Raw genomic sequence first — 14,148 nt, 5'->3', positions numbered from 1 at the left:
GGGCTCAGGCTTTGCTGTTAGTGGAGAGGACAGACCGACCACAGTCGTGGCTGATGTGAAGTGATATCTGCTCAGAGAGGACTAATGAGAACCTCTGGTACCGTGAGGCCAGAGCAGGAGTTCAGAGCATGGGCACCAGCTCTGCCTTGTAGCTGTGTTCACTAATGTCCAAATGGATTTGAGCGTTGAAGAGTCAGTCTGCATATGGCAGCTATTTACATTAGCTCCAGAGCAGGAACAGCTCAGAGGCCCTTTGAGCCAATCTAAATAATTTTGGGGAAAAGAAACATGTCAGGGAATAAAAAATAATGAAGATAAATGTAAAATAGCTACTGGAGGAGAAAAAAGTGACCCAGTGAAGTACCTGAGAAGATTCTTAATGATAGTTTAACTCAGGAGGAGTTGCAGGATGACTCTAAAGAGCTCAGCGGAGGCCTCTGCTCAGTGGCAGCTTGAGCATAGTATTCAGCACTCTTGGATGACCAAAGTGTGATGGATGATGGATGATCATACAGAAAACAGTCTAATGCCTCAGTCAGAATCAGTGATGACACCTCTGGGTGCTGCAGCCCAGCCTGGGCACTGCCTGTCAGCAGGAGCAGTAGGAGCTGAAGGGTTCAGAGATGTTCACAGGAGCGGGATCATTACCTTAGAAACAAGAGGAATATAGGAAGTATGTTAAAAACATTGAAAATGCCACATTCTTGGCTGAGGGAAAGGGGGAACCTCTGCCTGTGTCAAGGCACAAGGAGGGAGGAACTTGCAATAAGAGGAGTAGGAAGCACACTCAAACCAGTACAAACCAGTGGGTTTTCCACACCCTGCAGTGAACTCAGAATTCAGTGCCTTGGAACCTGCTGAAGCTACAGCACAGTGCATTAGGAGGCTGGTGTGGCTGAAAAGAATACTGTGGGCTTCTGTAATCAGAGGTTTGGGAAGTGTTCCCAGAAGTACCTGGAGCAGCTGATGGCCAGGCAGGAGCAGGGCAGCAGGAAGGAAGGGTTGAGCCATTCCCAGCCAGGCAGTTCCCAGGAACGGGAAAGTAGGATCATGACTGGGCTGGAGACACAGGGGGGTTGGGGTCCGCCATGAGCAGCAGCACGAGGGGGATGTACAAGTGGGTTTGTAGTGCTGCAGCAAGATACAGTGGTCAGCAGCAGGGTGCAGTGGTCAGCAGTGGGTGCAGTGATCAGCAGCAATGGGTGCAGTGGTCACCAGAGGATGCAGCGGTCAGCAGAGGGTGCAGTGGTCAGCAGTGGATTCAGTGGTCAGCAGCAGGGTGCAGTGGTCAGCAGTGGGTGCAGTGGTCAGCAACAATGGGTGCAGTGGTCAGCAACAATGGGTGCAGTGGTCAGCAGAGGGTGCAGTGGTCAGCAGTGGATTCAGTGGTCAGCAGCAGGGTGCAGTGGTCAGCAGTGGGTGCAGTGGTCAGCAGAGGGTGCAGTGGTCAGTAGTGGATTCAGTGGTCAGCAGCAGGGTGCAGTGGTCAGCAGTGGGTGCAGTGGTCAGCAACAATGGGTGCAGTGGTCAGCAGAGGGTGCAGTGGTCAGTAGTGGATTCAGTGGTCAGCAGTGGGTGCAGTGGTCAGTAGTGGATTCAGTGGTCAGCAGCAGGGTGCAGCGGTCAGCAATGGGGGCAGTGGTCAGCAGAGGGTGCAGTGGTCAGTAGTGGATTCAGTGGTCAGTAGTGGATTCAGTGGTCAGCAGTGGGTGCAGTGGTCAGCAGTGGGTGCAGTGGTCAGTAGTGGATTCAGTGGTCAGCAGCAGGGTGCAGCGGTCAGCAATGGGGGCAGTGGTCAGCAGTGGGGGCAGTGGTCAGCAGCAGGGGGCAGTGATCAGCAATGGGGGCAGTGGTCAGCAGTGAGGGCAGTGGTCAGCAATGGTTGCAGTGGTCAGCAGTGGGTTAGAACTGGATGAGCTTTAAGGTCCCCTTCAACCCAACCCACGCTGTGACTCTGACACTCTAAGTGACACATCACCCGCTCACAGCGCTGCTGTTCAGCAGGATGCTGTGCGCTCACCAGTGCTCAGAGCAGCTCATTAACAGCAGCATTTTGTGTAACTCGGTGTTTCTTTCACTCCTGTTTGGCCTTTTCACCCTCCTGGTCTGTTCCCAGAGTGGTTGTGTCGGTTTGACAGAGCTGCTGTGTCGGGCGATGCGGTGATCCCTATCACTGAGGGCTCCCATCCCAGGGATGTTTCATTTTCCAACAAGAAAGCCTTTGCTGTGTGCTAAGTGACAAGTCATCGCATCCATAAACATGTGGAGTTCTCACATGTCTTGCTCCAGAAGTTGTGCAGAAAAATTCCTTCTGGATCAGATTTTTATTAGAATATCAGGTAAATGTAGTGTCTGCAAATGTTACCCCAAAACTCTTCTCTATGGGAAAAGTCCCCAGCAAAACTCTGATTGTTTTGCAGATGTATTCCAGATGGCAAAGGGAATGTAAATGAGCACAAGCTCAGCGCTGGCATCTCGGCTTGTCCAGCAGTGATGCGCAGCAGCCCCTCGCACTGTGTCCTACAGCCTCAGTGCTGGCTCTCAGCGCTGCTGGCTGCAGGAGATGTTCCTCATCTGTGTTTCCCCCTTGACTTCAGCCACACCAATAGTTCTGGTGGCCGAGTCCTCCCGTGGGCTTCTCTTGTGGGAGCACAGGTCTGACCAAGCAGCAGGGCTGGGGGTGCAAACCCAGGGTGGACTCCAGGCTCCTGGGAGCCCTGTCTGTCTCAGCTGAGGGGCTCTTGACCATGGTGCATCCCTGCAGCAAGGGATGGACCATGGTCGGTCCATAGCTGATGTGTGCAATCCATGTTGCTGGAGTAAGGTCAGAATCCATATTTCTCCCATTGGTGAGTGCAGTTCTAGCACAGATGAGCAAGTCAGCAAGAGGGAACTGTGGGCCCTCACCAGCTGTGAAAATCATCTATGGAAACAGGACAATTGTCTATTTATTTTCATAATGGAATTTCTACTCCCACAGAATTCAGAAGTATTTGAGAAGTATTTGAGAGTATTGCCATCTGTGCAGCAAGGGATGGACTGTGGTCAAGATCTTCCCAAATGGGGCAGGCAGGATTCCAAGGAGCCTAGTGTGAAGGACCTGGGTGATGCTGGACGTTAATCCACCCCAGCAGTGCCTGGGTGAGCCTTTCACAGTGTGTCCCCAAATGCTGGTTGGTGGCTGGCTGCTGTGGTGCTAATAATCCACTGCAGGGAGTGAGCCCTGGGGCTGGCTGTTGCTGATGCAGTTGGCTCTAAATCCTCCAGTTCTGCTGGGGAGCATCAGAGGTCCAGGGAGGAGCAGTGGGAAGGGTCTAACCCACAGACCTCCACTGTGCTCACCCCGCCTGTTCTTGGGAACCCTGTGATGAACGTGCCCAATGTTTCCCTCACTCCTGCCTCTCCCTGTCCCCACCACTCGGAATTCTAATGTCCGTTCTGAGTATTTCTTCCTCTAGTTTGCTTTGCTATGTTTGCTCCACATAGGTGCAGCGAAGAGCTCCCTCACGTGCCCTTCACAGGTGTCTTGCACATGCTGAAGAACACTTGCCACATTTTCCTTGATGTCATCTCCTGTGCTGGCTGTTAAGCCCCATTGCCTCGCCCTTCCCAAAGCTCTGTCTTCTCCAAGCTCCTGCTGTGGCTCTTCTCTGGGCTCCCCTGCCCCAGTGCTTCCCTGTGGCATGGTGTTGGAGCAGGCACTCTGCAGAGCAGTGGAGTTAGGCTGTGTGTTTCCCAGGCTGTAGTTGACAGCTGCTCACCCTGTGCTCTGTGGTGTGATGTGTGACTCACACTCAGTGTGTGATAGCCTTCATGGCTTATACCCCTCAGACGCCACCACATTACCGGTGTTTCCCTGTCTGAATCCTTGTGCAGTTGATGATTCCTGTGTAGATTCAGTACCTGGAGGTTATCAGGATCCTGTTCTTTGGAGTGTCTTGCATCCGCTTTAGAGCACCTGTAGATTTGGCAGGGATCTTCTCCATTCCATCGTTGGGTGTGCTGAAGGAGATGCTGACCTGTGCACAACCCCGTTCACAGCCCCTGGGTACATGTCCATGGGGAGGCATCAGGGGTCATTCTGTGCCCACCATTCTGGGTGGTCTCGGGGCACGTGTGGGGCCAGAAGGAGCCCAGCCAAGGCCGATGTGTGCGGCTGCTCCTCTCACCCTCTGTCCTTGACAAATCCCTTCTGCCTGTTGCTGTGTTGCTTCCTTCCAGGCAGGTGCAAACACTTCAGCTTGTTATTTGGTCTGATGTTGTTTTTCATCATGACAGTGTTCTTAAGTCTTCTTCTCCCCCCCGTTTGACCATTTGCTACTTTCCGCCCTTTTGGATGCACTCTCTATAACATGAGCCTTCAAAGATGACCTCAGTTGTTCTTCGATTGCTTTAATCTGTTCTAACTTCCTCCCCATGTGTAGTCAGGCAATCCAAACGTTCTTAATTAATTTCTGCTCCTGGTTTCCAGGTAGGATCTTAACTCTCTGCCTCTGAAATCTCGTGGTTGATCTCTGATTTAAAGACAAACAAGTACTAAGCACATTGGTGTTTCTAGCTCCATCCATTGAAAGCTTTCACTCTCTTAATCAGCCAAAGGAGCACCAGTAATTACCGGCAATTTCTGGGATCTTCTTGCTGTCAGTGTATTTACCTGCTTCTCTCAATGGTGGCGTTTCCTCTCATGCTTGTGCTGTCCACAAGTTTGCTTCTTTTGGCTTGTGCTTTTCCTTCATGTGTGTCCATAGCGAACACTCGTGTTTTCCAGTGCAGTCTGGAACTGCAGTCCATGCAGTGTGTTCCAATTCAATGACTGGCTTATGGTTTCTTACTTCACTGCTTATGCACCCCCCACATTGGGGTAGGTCTGAAGTCTGTTTTCCTTTGCCATCCTCATCATAGCATCGTGTAGTAGTTCGGGGTTTTAACCTCTGGAGGCTCATCTCTGTCCCATCCTGCACTGCCCTTTCATTTATCCTTGCCCTAGGATTCAAGAACGGCTGGAGTTTGGCCTCAAAAGGCATTGCTCATATTTTGCTGGTCTTTCTCGCTTTCTTCCTAAGAAGTGCCAAACACTTATCATCTCATGGTTGTTCCTGCCAACATTACCTCTGCCTTCACATTTCCAGCCACTTGGAATCAAAATGCTAAAAGAGCTTCTATGGCTGTTTTCTGCACCTGCACTATAAAAATTAATTGTTGTGAATATCATCCAGGAGCGGGCAGTGTCCTCATCCTCCCCAGCAGGTCTCTGGATAAATGCAGTCTCTTCTTAGCCCATCCCTGGCAGTGTTCAAGGCCAGGTTGGACACAGGGGCTTGGAGCAAGCTGCTCTAGTGGAAGGTGTCCCTGCCCGTGGCAGGGGTTGGAGCTGGAGGAGCTTTAAGGTCCCTTCCAACACAAACCACTCTGGGATTCTGTGATCATCCCTAAGCCCCATAAGCTTGCATCAGAGGGGCATAGCGCATGACACTGGCTCAGAATAGACATCTGCCAAGGCTGGTATCTTGTCTGATGGCTGCTCCTGGCATGTGCCTAAAGAACAGGACACGTGCTGAGGAAACAGGGAGTGTTTTCCCCACACTGAAATATCTCCTTCTTTGGTCCTACCCGTGAGCATCTCTGCAGCAGGGGTTGTGCTTTGCTTCTGCGTGGCTGCTGCAGAGTCCTGCTCAGATACATTCTCTCATAAGGACTTCAGGTAGCACTGTGCTCTTCAGCAGGTGACTGCAGAGAACATCCTTTTCTAGCACCAACACTGACAAGCTTTGGCACTTTTCCACCTCAAACATACATCCTTCCTCTGAAATTGCTAAAACTGTGGTTATTGCATCAACTGGAACCTGGGGACTTGATTTCTAATATTCTTGACCTCTCCTTGGGGGATTTAATAAAATAAATGCCTTGTCCCAATATCTCTTTTTTGTATTATTACTTTTAACAGTATTAACTGATTCAGTACTCCCAAGCCCTTTTATTCCTCAACAGTGTGAATGAGATCTTTGCCCTAAGTACTAAGTCACACAATATATTTATTTATTAAAAGCCTCAGATGATTTGTTTTCTGTCCCTGCCTTTGGGAAGGGTGAGATCTGCTTCATTTGTTCCGCCTTCATCAGGGAGTTGAGAAGAAATTGCCACAATTTGTTCCATTCTCTCCTCTGTGCCTCGGTTTGCATCTTGGAATCAGCTGCTGATCTGAGGCCCCTCCTCATCTCAGCTGTAGCCTTGTTCCCCCCCTGCAGCAGCTCCTCAGAATTAGATGGGGGGGGGGGGGGGGGGAACCTGAAGGTGGGTGGTGCAAGAGCCACCACTTCTCTGGATGCTCCTGGGGTCACCAGGCTGCTTATGGTCCTTCTGTGCTGCTTGCAGAAACGCCAACACCGTGCCCAGCACCTCGGGTGTGATGGTGCATGGTGAGGAGACCAGAGATGGAGTTATCAGAGTGGAGGTGGAGACCTTGTGCAGGAAATATGGGGCGTTTGCCCGGGGGTTACAGGTTTGGAGAGTAATTGAAGTGAGGGACATCTGGAAGTCATCTGGTCCAGCCCTGCCTGCCATCTAAAAGAGAAAACTGGGCTCCAAAAGCTTGTTGGTAACACAGCTGGAAGGGCCACCATGTGTGCTCATGCTCCTGCTCCTGTGGAGGGCTTCGACTGCCCCAGGCAGGGTCAGGCTCTGTATGGGGTTGAGTCAAGCGTATGCAAGAAAGCCTGGTTGGGGCAGCCCCTGGGCGGAGGGGCTGTTCCTGAGCTGGTGCTGGTGCCTGGTGGGCTCTCGGACCGGCCTCATGCCCCAGGGCTTGCCTGGCAGCTCTGGGATCCGCGTCCTGCTGGGGAGTGCCGGAGTTCCCTGGGACTGTGCCCTGTCCATGGAGCCCCTCCACAGCCCCCGTGTGCACCCAGACCCAGCTCCCCTCCACCACCCACCCGCTGCAGGAGAGGGGCCTGCTCCAGCCCAACGTCTCCTCAGGACAGTCTCACCTCGAGCGTGTGAGTGCCCGCCTGCACCACAGACATCCCTGCGCCGCGCGGCTCCCTCTGCGCCTCCAGACCCAGGAGCCAGGGCAAATGCCCCTTGAGTTCTGCTCTACCGAGAGGGAACGTGAGCAATATCCAAGGGAGATCAGCTCCCTGCCAGGCGCGTTTGTCTCTCTAATAGCTTTTCTGTTGCCTCAGCGTTCCCATAAGGATATCTGCTGTCAGTCTGGGGTACCGGGAAGCTTCAGGAATATTTATTTCAGTTGGGCAGCATTAAAATGGGACTCAATCAGATGAGCGGAGATGCTCATCAGAGCACTGTGCTGGGGTGAAGGTGCCTGCCCTGCCTCCGGGACTGCAGGGAGCTTTCGCTGGGCTGTTCTTACCAGATCTCTACCGAATCCTGCAGTGGTTCAGCAAGCACCACGATCCATTTGGCTCTTGCAGGAAATGGAGCTCAGCACCCGGATAAACAGCAGAGCATTCTGACAGGGCTTCACGCATGCTTTTGGTTAAAAGACCGAATTTTGTGTCTGAACTATCTTGAGGAATTCCTGAAATGTGACAGTTTGCAGGACCCTCCTGGACAGCTGTTTTGTTCCAGCTGGACTGGAGCGCTTGGCAGTGCAAAAAGGTCTGGCATGATGGTAGGGTGAGGAGATAGGACAGGTTAGCATTAAATCTGATCTGCCAGGTGGAAGAGGAGATGAGATCCGGGATGGTTAGAGCAGTGTGTGGGGTTTGACCAGTATTTGGGAAGGTTTGGAAGTCTGAGGAGTTTGAATGGCTGCGGGGAGCCAGAGCTGCCATGGAGACCAGCCTCGGTCCTGGGGATGGGGAAGGGCTGAATGCTGAGAGCCGTGGGGAGGTGTATCCCAGACCAGGATCTCTGGGGGTGGCTCATGCTCCATCGATGATTCCCTGGGGACCACTGCCTCTGGAGCACATTGGAGGAGAGGCTGTGCTGATCTGCACATCACGCTGGCACTGCCTGTGCCGCCTCCCAGGAAATCTGGAGCAGGGAATGACAACAGGTTCACTGGGCTCAGCATCTCGAGGAGGGTGACACACTGGGTCAGCTTCAGAAGAGGGATTTCAGAAACAATAGGATTTCATCAGAAAGGCCTGAAAAATCAAAAGCAGAACGACCTCCATGAGGGTGCTATGGGAAGCACTGCATGGTGCTATGGGAAGAGATGCATGAGACAGGACCTTTGGAAGAGATCATAGAATCATAGAATAGTTAGGGTTGGAAAGAACCTAAAGATCGTCCAGTTCAACCCCCCTGCCATGGGCAGGGACAGCCCACACTAAACCATCTCACCCAAGGCTTCGTCCAGCCTGGCCTTGAACACTGCCAGGGATGGAGCATTCACAACCTTCCTGGGCAACCCATTCCAGTGCCTCACCACCCTCACAGGAAAGAACTTCTTCCTTCTATCCAATCTAAACTTCCCCTGTTTAAGTTTTAACCCGTTACCCCTTGTTCTGTTACTACAGTCCCTAATAAAGGGTCCATCCCCGGCATCCCTATAGGCCCCCTTCAGATACTGGAAGCTGCTATGAGGTCTCCATGCACCCTTCTCTTCTCCAGGCTGAACAGCCCCAACTTTCTCAGCCTGTCTTCATACGGGAGGTGCTCCAGTCCCTGATCATCTTTGTGGCCTCCTCTGGACTTGTTCCAACAGTTCCATGTCCTTTTTATGCTGAGGACACCAGAACTGCACACAATGCTCCAGGTGAGGTCTCATGAGAGCAGAGCAGAGGGGCAGGATCACCTCCTTCGACCTGCTGGTCACGCTCCTTTGGATGCAGCCCAAGATACGGTTGCTTTCTTGGCTGCAAGCGCACACTGAAGCCGGCTCATGTTCATTTTCTCATCGACCAGCACCCCCAAGTCCTTCTCCTTGGGCTGCTCTGAATCTCTTTTCTGCCCAGCTTGTAGCTGTCCCTGGGATTGCTCCGACCCATCTGTAGGACCTTGCACTTGGCATGGTTAAACCTCATGAGGTTGGCATCAGCCCACCTCACAAGCATGTCGAGGTCCCTCTGGATGGCATTCCTTCCCTCCAGGGTATCAACCGAACCCCACAGCTCGGTGTCATCGGCAAACTTGCTGAGGGCGCACTCAATCCCACTGTCCATGTCAGTGACAAAGATGTTGAACAAGACCGGTCCCAACACTGATCCCTGAGGGACACCACTCGTTACTGGTCTCCAGCCGGACATTGAGCCATTGACCACAACTCTTTGCGTGCGGCCATGCAGCCAGTTCTGTATCCACCGAGTGGTCCATCCATCAAATTGATGTCTCTCCAATTTAGAGACAAGGATGTCATGTGGGACAGTGTCGAACGCTTTGCACAATTCCAGGTAGATGACATCAGCTGCTCTACCCCTGTCCATCAGTTCTGTAGCCCCATCATAGAAGGCCACTGAATTGGTCAGGCAGGATTTCCCCTAGTGAAGCCCTGCTGGCTGTCACCAAGCACCTTGTTGATTTTCATGTGCCTTAGCATGCCTGCCAGGAGAATCTGCTCCAAGATTTTGCCAGGCACAGAAGTGAGACTGACTGCTCTGTAATTCCCTGGTCGTCTGTTTTCCCCTTCTTGAAAGTGGGGGTTATATTTCCCTTTTTCCAGTCATCACAGGTCACCAATAATACATTGGAGCTGGTCTAGGAGATTATCCCAGAATAAAGGGACTCCTGGGAGTGGCACTCTGGGTTTGGGAAAGACAGCAGGAGCTGCCAAGAGCAAAGTGATGCTGTCTTCCAGAGGAGGAATTTGCATGGACACTGGTGGTATCTGACATCTGCAGCCAAGGTGAGGTCACAGGGCATGAGTGTTCCAAAGCTGAATTCCTTTCCTGCCCTCTCCTCCTGAGCTAGACAGGCACATGGAGGTTTTGGAAGAGAAACTGTCTTCTTGAGCAGAGCACTGTGATGGCAAGTGGTGGTAGTGCCATGCAGCGTGTTCATGTTTAGCAGGTACTGCTTATGGGGGGGGAGAAGGGCTTAAGCTGCAGTGGGATGTCTACCAGGGGATTTCAGTTTCACCAGTCCAAACCATTAAAACCTTACATTATAAATGTCACAATAATGTACAAATAGCATGTTAGAGTGGCTTTCCACCCCCCATCCAGTGTTTTAATCTTTCTCATAGCACAGGGCTGGGAGCAGCAGGATGATGATGGAGGTGAGGAGCAAAGGCCAAATGGGGAATGGAAGTGGGGAAACACAGAGGGTAAAGCAAAGCAGGCCTCTGACTGGAGCTGGTGCTTGAGGGCTTTGAGAGCTTTCCCTGGGTTTCCTCTTGTGTGAGGTTAACACAGGCAGCAGGTGCTTAGGGGTATGATGCAGAGCAGTGCCATCAACTTCATCTAAGAGAAAGAAAATGACCCCTGTTAAGAATGACTGCTGCAGTGAGAGCAGTAAAGCCTCTCACTGCTGTTGCGGTTGGGCTCACAGCCTTGGAGGGCAGTGTGCCAGTCCCTGCTTTCACCCGAGCTGGAGGTGATGTCTGCTCCTGACTCCTGCTCTGCAGCCCAAGAACTGGCAGCAGCAATCCGTCTTCTGCTCTCCTGACTCAGGACAGCCTGGGGCCCTGGGCTCCAGAGCTGGTCCTGGGCCCCCCTTGCTCTGTCCCCTCTTTGCTGGGCCCAGCCTTAGTTATTTTGTGCTAGAGGGAACTGGGGCATGAACGGCGGATGGAGTTTGTTGGTAAATTCAGGTGATTCATCCTGTGAGGAGGAAATCCAGCCAGCTGCTCCATCGTGCTGGACTTCAAATGGGCTGCAATTGCACTGTTCCTTGTCAGTGCCGCCGTGAACCATCCCTGCTCTTTCTGAGGACTCGCTCATTGAAACACAGGATGTACAAAATGGGGTGTAAAATGGTGTCAGTGCCATGATAAGGCCATTCTGTTGCTTGATGGGACACTGTGGGCTGGAGCGGGCTGTCCACCTCCTGTGATGGGGCGTACCTGTTGGGCACGTTGCCTGTGCCAGCCCTGGGGTGATCCCGTGGGGCTGTGCCAGGGGGCTGCTGGTATCCTTCCCAGTGCACCAATCCCAGACCATTGCTGGGAGGTACCTTTTCCAGACAAGCTCTTCAATCCGCAGAATACATCTGCTTAGGGCTTTTTAACTCCTCCTCTAATTGTCCTAATAATTCCTCTCCTTTTCTCATCTTTTTGTCTCCTTCCCTTTCCTTTCCCTTTCAAGGGGTCTCTGCCTGCAGCTGCAGGGTCTCACTGTGAGTTGCTCACCCCTCACTGTTTACAGAACAGGGGCTGCTGCTCCCCCCAGGCCTATGAGATGCCCCTGAGTGTTCCTCTGCTGGGGACGGGTTGTCCTTGGAAGACCCAGTGTGAGTTTGGCATCGCTGTGGGATCCTGGCAGGATATGAGTGGCTGCGTGGCTCTGAGCAGCGAGGGCAGTGCCTGGAGTGCGGGGGAGCGTGTGACTGAGCAGCCACATCTCCTCGCAGGGACCTGGGAGCAGACAGCAGAGCAGAGTGGGTCAGGGGGTGATGCTGTCCCAGGTGAAGGTTTGCCAGGAGGGAAGCAGCGCTGCAGCGGTCACACTGCAGGGTTGTCTGCTCTGATGCGATGCCCCGCTGCTGGGCTGGTTCCAGTGATGTGTTTTCTGGATAGTGATGTGTCACAGCTCTCAACTTGTGGCTTCCCACATGTTCTCTGTGCATCCAGCTGCTCTCCACAGATATGTTAGTACAACAATATTTCCCTGCTCTCCAGCATCATCCAGCTGTGATCTCTGAGTGCTTCACACTGGGCAGTCCCTTGGAGAGAGATGACAGACTCGCTGTGCTTTGCTCCTGTCTTTGAGGAGCTGCAGGTTATGTCCCTCAGCCCTCCTGTAGTAACTTCACCTTCACCTCCTGCTGCCTGTCTCTGCGTTGGTCCACTGCCCTTCACACTGTCTGTGCCGTTTCAGTGCTGTCTTTCTCAGTGCTGCACCTGCAGCTGGTGCTGGGCTGGAGCCCAGATGTCATTGCAGCCACCGTGGGGAGGCTCTGCCCACTCTGCAGGTACTGCCAGGGATTAAACAGGCATTTGGCAGTGTGAGAGATAGCACAGGAACAGCAGTAATGATATCCTGGTGCCTTTGCATGTGTAATGGCACAGTCTGGTATGAATGTTGTGAGCAGTACTGGGCAACCAGCAACGAACAGATCCGTGTGTGATCACACGGCAGAGATGAATGGTCTGAATTAGTGAGGCCTGGAGATGGTCTTGTATGCAGAGAGGTTGGAAAGAACGGGATTAAACAAGAAGGATGTGATTTAATATGACCACTGGATACCAGAGAGGAACTCTTCATCAGGGACTACAGTGATAGGACAAGGGGTGATGGGTTCAAACTGAAAGAGGGGAAGTTCAGGTTGGAGATAAGGCAGAAGCTCTTCCCTGTGAGGGTGCTGAGGCGCTGGCACAGGGTGCCCAGAGAAGTTGTGGCTGCCCCATCCCTGGCAGTGTTCAAGGCCAGGTTGGACACAGGGGCTTGGAGCAAGCTGCTCTAGTGGAAGGGGTCCCTGCCCGCGGGAGGGGGCTGGGACTGGATGAGCTTTAAGATCCCTTTCAACCATTGCATTAGGACATTTGTTTGGGAGAAGCAGGTCAAAAGTGGGATTACCACAGAACCACGGAATGGTTTGGGTTGGAAGGGCATCTGTTTTCTGCTCTGAGGCTTCAGTGATGTAGTTTGGATTCAGACCTCAAGCCCAGCCTGAACGCTCACCGGTGGGAGGCCAGGTTAATTCAGATGGTAGAAATCCCTGCAGCACAAGCCAGAACAGCCTGCCCACACACAGGCAGGCTTCTTCTGCTTAGAAATTCCCACACCTCCTGACGGGAGCTGTAACATCCCTGATGTAACTCCTGTGAGCAGGACTTCTCATACCATGTCCAGGAGCATCTGTGTGTCCCCAGGTGCTGGGCACAGGCTGCTCCTGCCCAGGGAGCTCCACAGGCTCCTAATGAACAGCAAAGATTCCCTTTACAGCTCAGCATTCCAGTGTTCTTTGTGCCGTGAGTGAGCCCTGAGCCAGTACCAGCTTTAAGCACTCTGCACTGGCAAAACTGAACCCATCCACCGACTCCCTTCACCACACACAGCATCGCTGTGCCCTGCCTGGGCAACCAGCTCAGCACAGCTCTGTGCTCCACGCTGAGGAGCACAGTCAACATTGACAGGCCCAGCTCTGCCTGCTTATCTGCCACCCTGTAAATGAAGGGCTATCTGCTCACACTCACAGAACAGCAGCACTGGGGAAAACACGAGGGGATCACTGCAAGGAGGGCACATGGTGAACGGGAGCCTCCATCCTGCTCCGAACAGACAACCAGCTCTGTGGCTCCTCCAGACAAATCATAGAACCAGACTGGTCTGGGTTGGAAAGCACCTCCAGATCGTTCAGTTCCAACCCCTGCCACAGACAGGGACCCCTTCCACTGGAGCAGCTTGCTCCAAGCCCCTGTGTCCAACCTGGCCTTGAACACTGCCAGGGATGGGGCAGCCACAGCTTCTCTGGGCACCCTGTGCCAGCGCCTCAGCACCCTCACGGGGAAGAGCTTCTGCCTAAGAGCTCATCTCAGTCTCCCCTCAGGCAGGTTAAAGCCATTCCCCTTGGCCTGTCCCTATAGGTCAAAATGCCCAGGAGTTGGAGACTTTGACATTACAATTCTTGTCTCCCTGCCTAGAGATCAGCTCAGGTTTGGCTCTGGTTGGGACAGTGCAAACTCTTGGCTGAGGTGCTGTTTTGGGAGTGTCATTGGTTCCACTTCCAGGACATCAGCTGCAGCTTCTCCCAAGTTCCTCCTGCTCCATGGCATGCACACCCATCCGCTTCCCAGCAGAGACTGGGCATGGCATGGGCACTGCTGCAGCCACAGCCTCCAGGGCACCTCTGCTGCTCCATGGGAAGCTCAGGCAGGCTTCCCAGAGGGGCCAGGGTGGTGAGAGGTGCTCTTCATGAGGCCGGGCTTCAGCCCAAAATGTCTGATGTTTTCAGAATGTTATGTCTTGTTTTACTGCTTATGTGGCTCATAACCAGTGAGCAGAAGAAACTTCCCTGTCAGGCTGCCAAGGGACCCCTGGAGCTCTCTGCTGTGATCCGTATGGAATGACCCTGTGCTGAAGTAGTGAT

The 14,148-nt window shown here is 52.9% G+C and overlaps 1 protein-coding gene across 1 annotated transcript in view; it reads left to right on the top strand.

Moving 5' to 3' along the window:
* Window positions 1-14,148, top strand: part of LOC133277041 (SH3 and multiple ankyrin repeat domains protein 3-like) — a 302,090-nt gene that overhangs the window by 89,655 nt on the left and 198,287 nt on the right.

This window comes from Pezoporus flaviventris, unplaced genomic scaffold (assembly GCF_033815535.1).
Source record: "Pezoporus flaviventris isolate CSIRO_AGI_PZ_B2104156 unplaced genomic scaffold, CSIRO_AGI_Pfla_v1 ptg000049l, whole genome shotgun sequence".
In the NCBI taxonomy this organism is placed as follows: Eukaryota; Metazoa; Chordata; class Aves; order Psittaciformes; family Psittacidae; genus Pezoporus; species Pezoporus flaviventris.
This window is presented reverse-complemented; position numbering and strand designations above follow the sequence as displayed.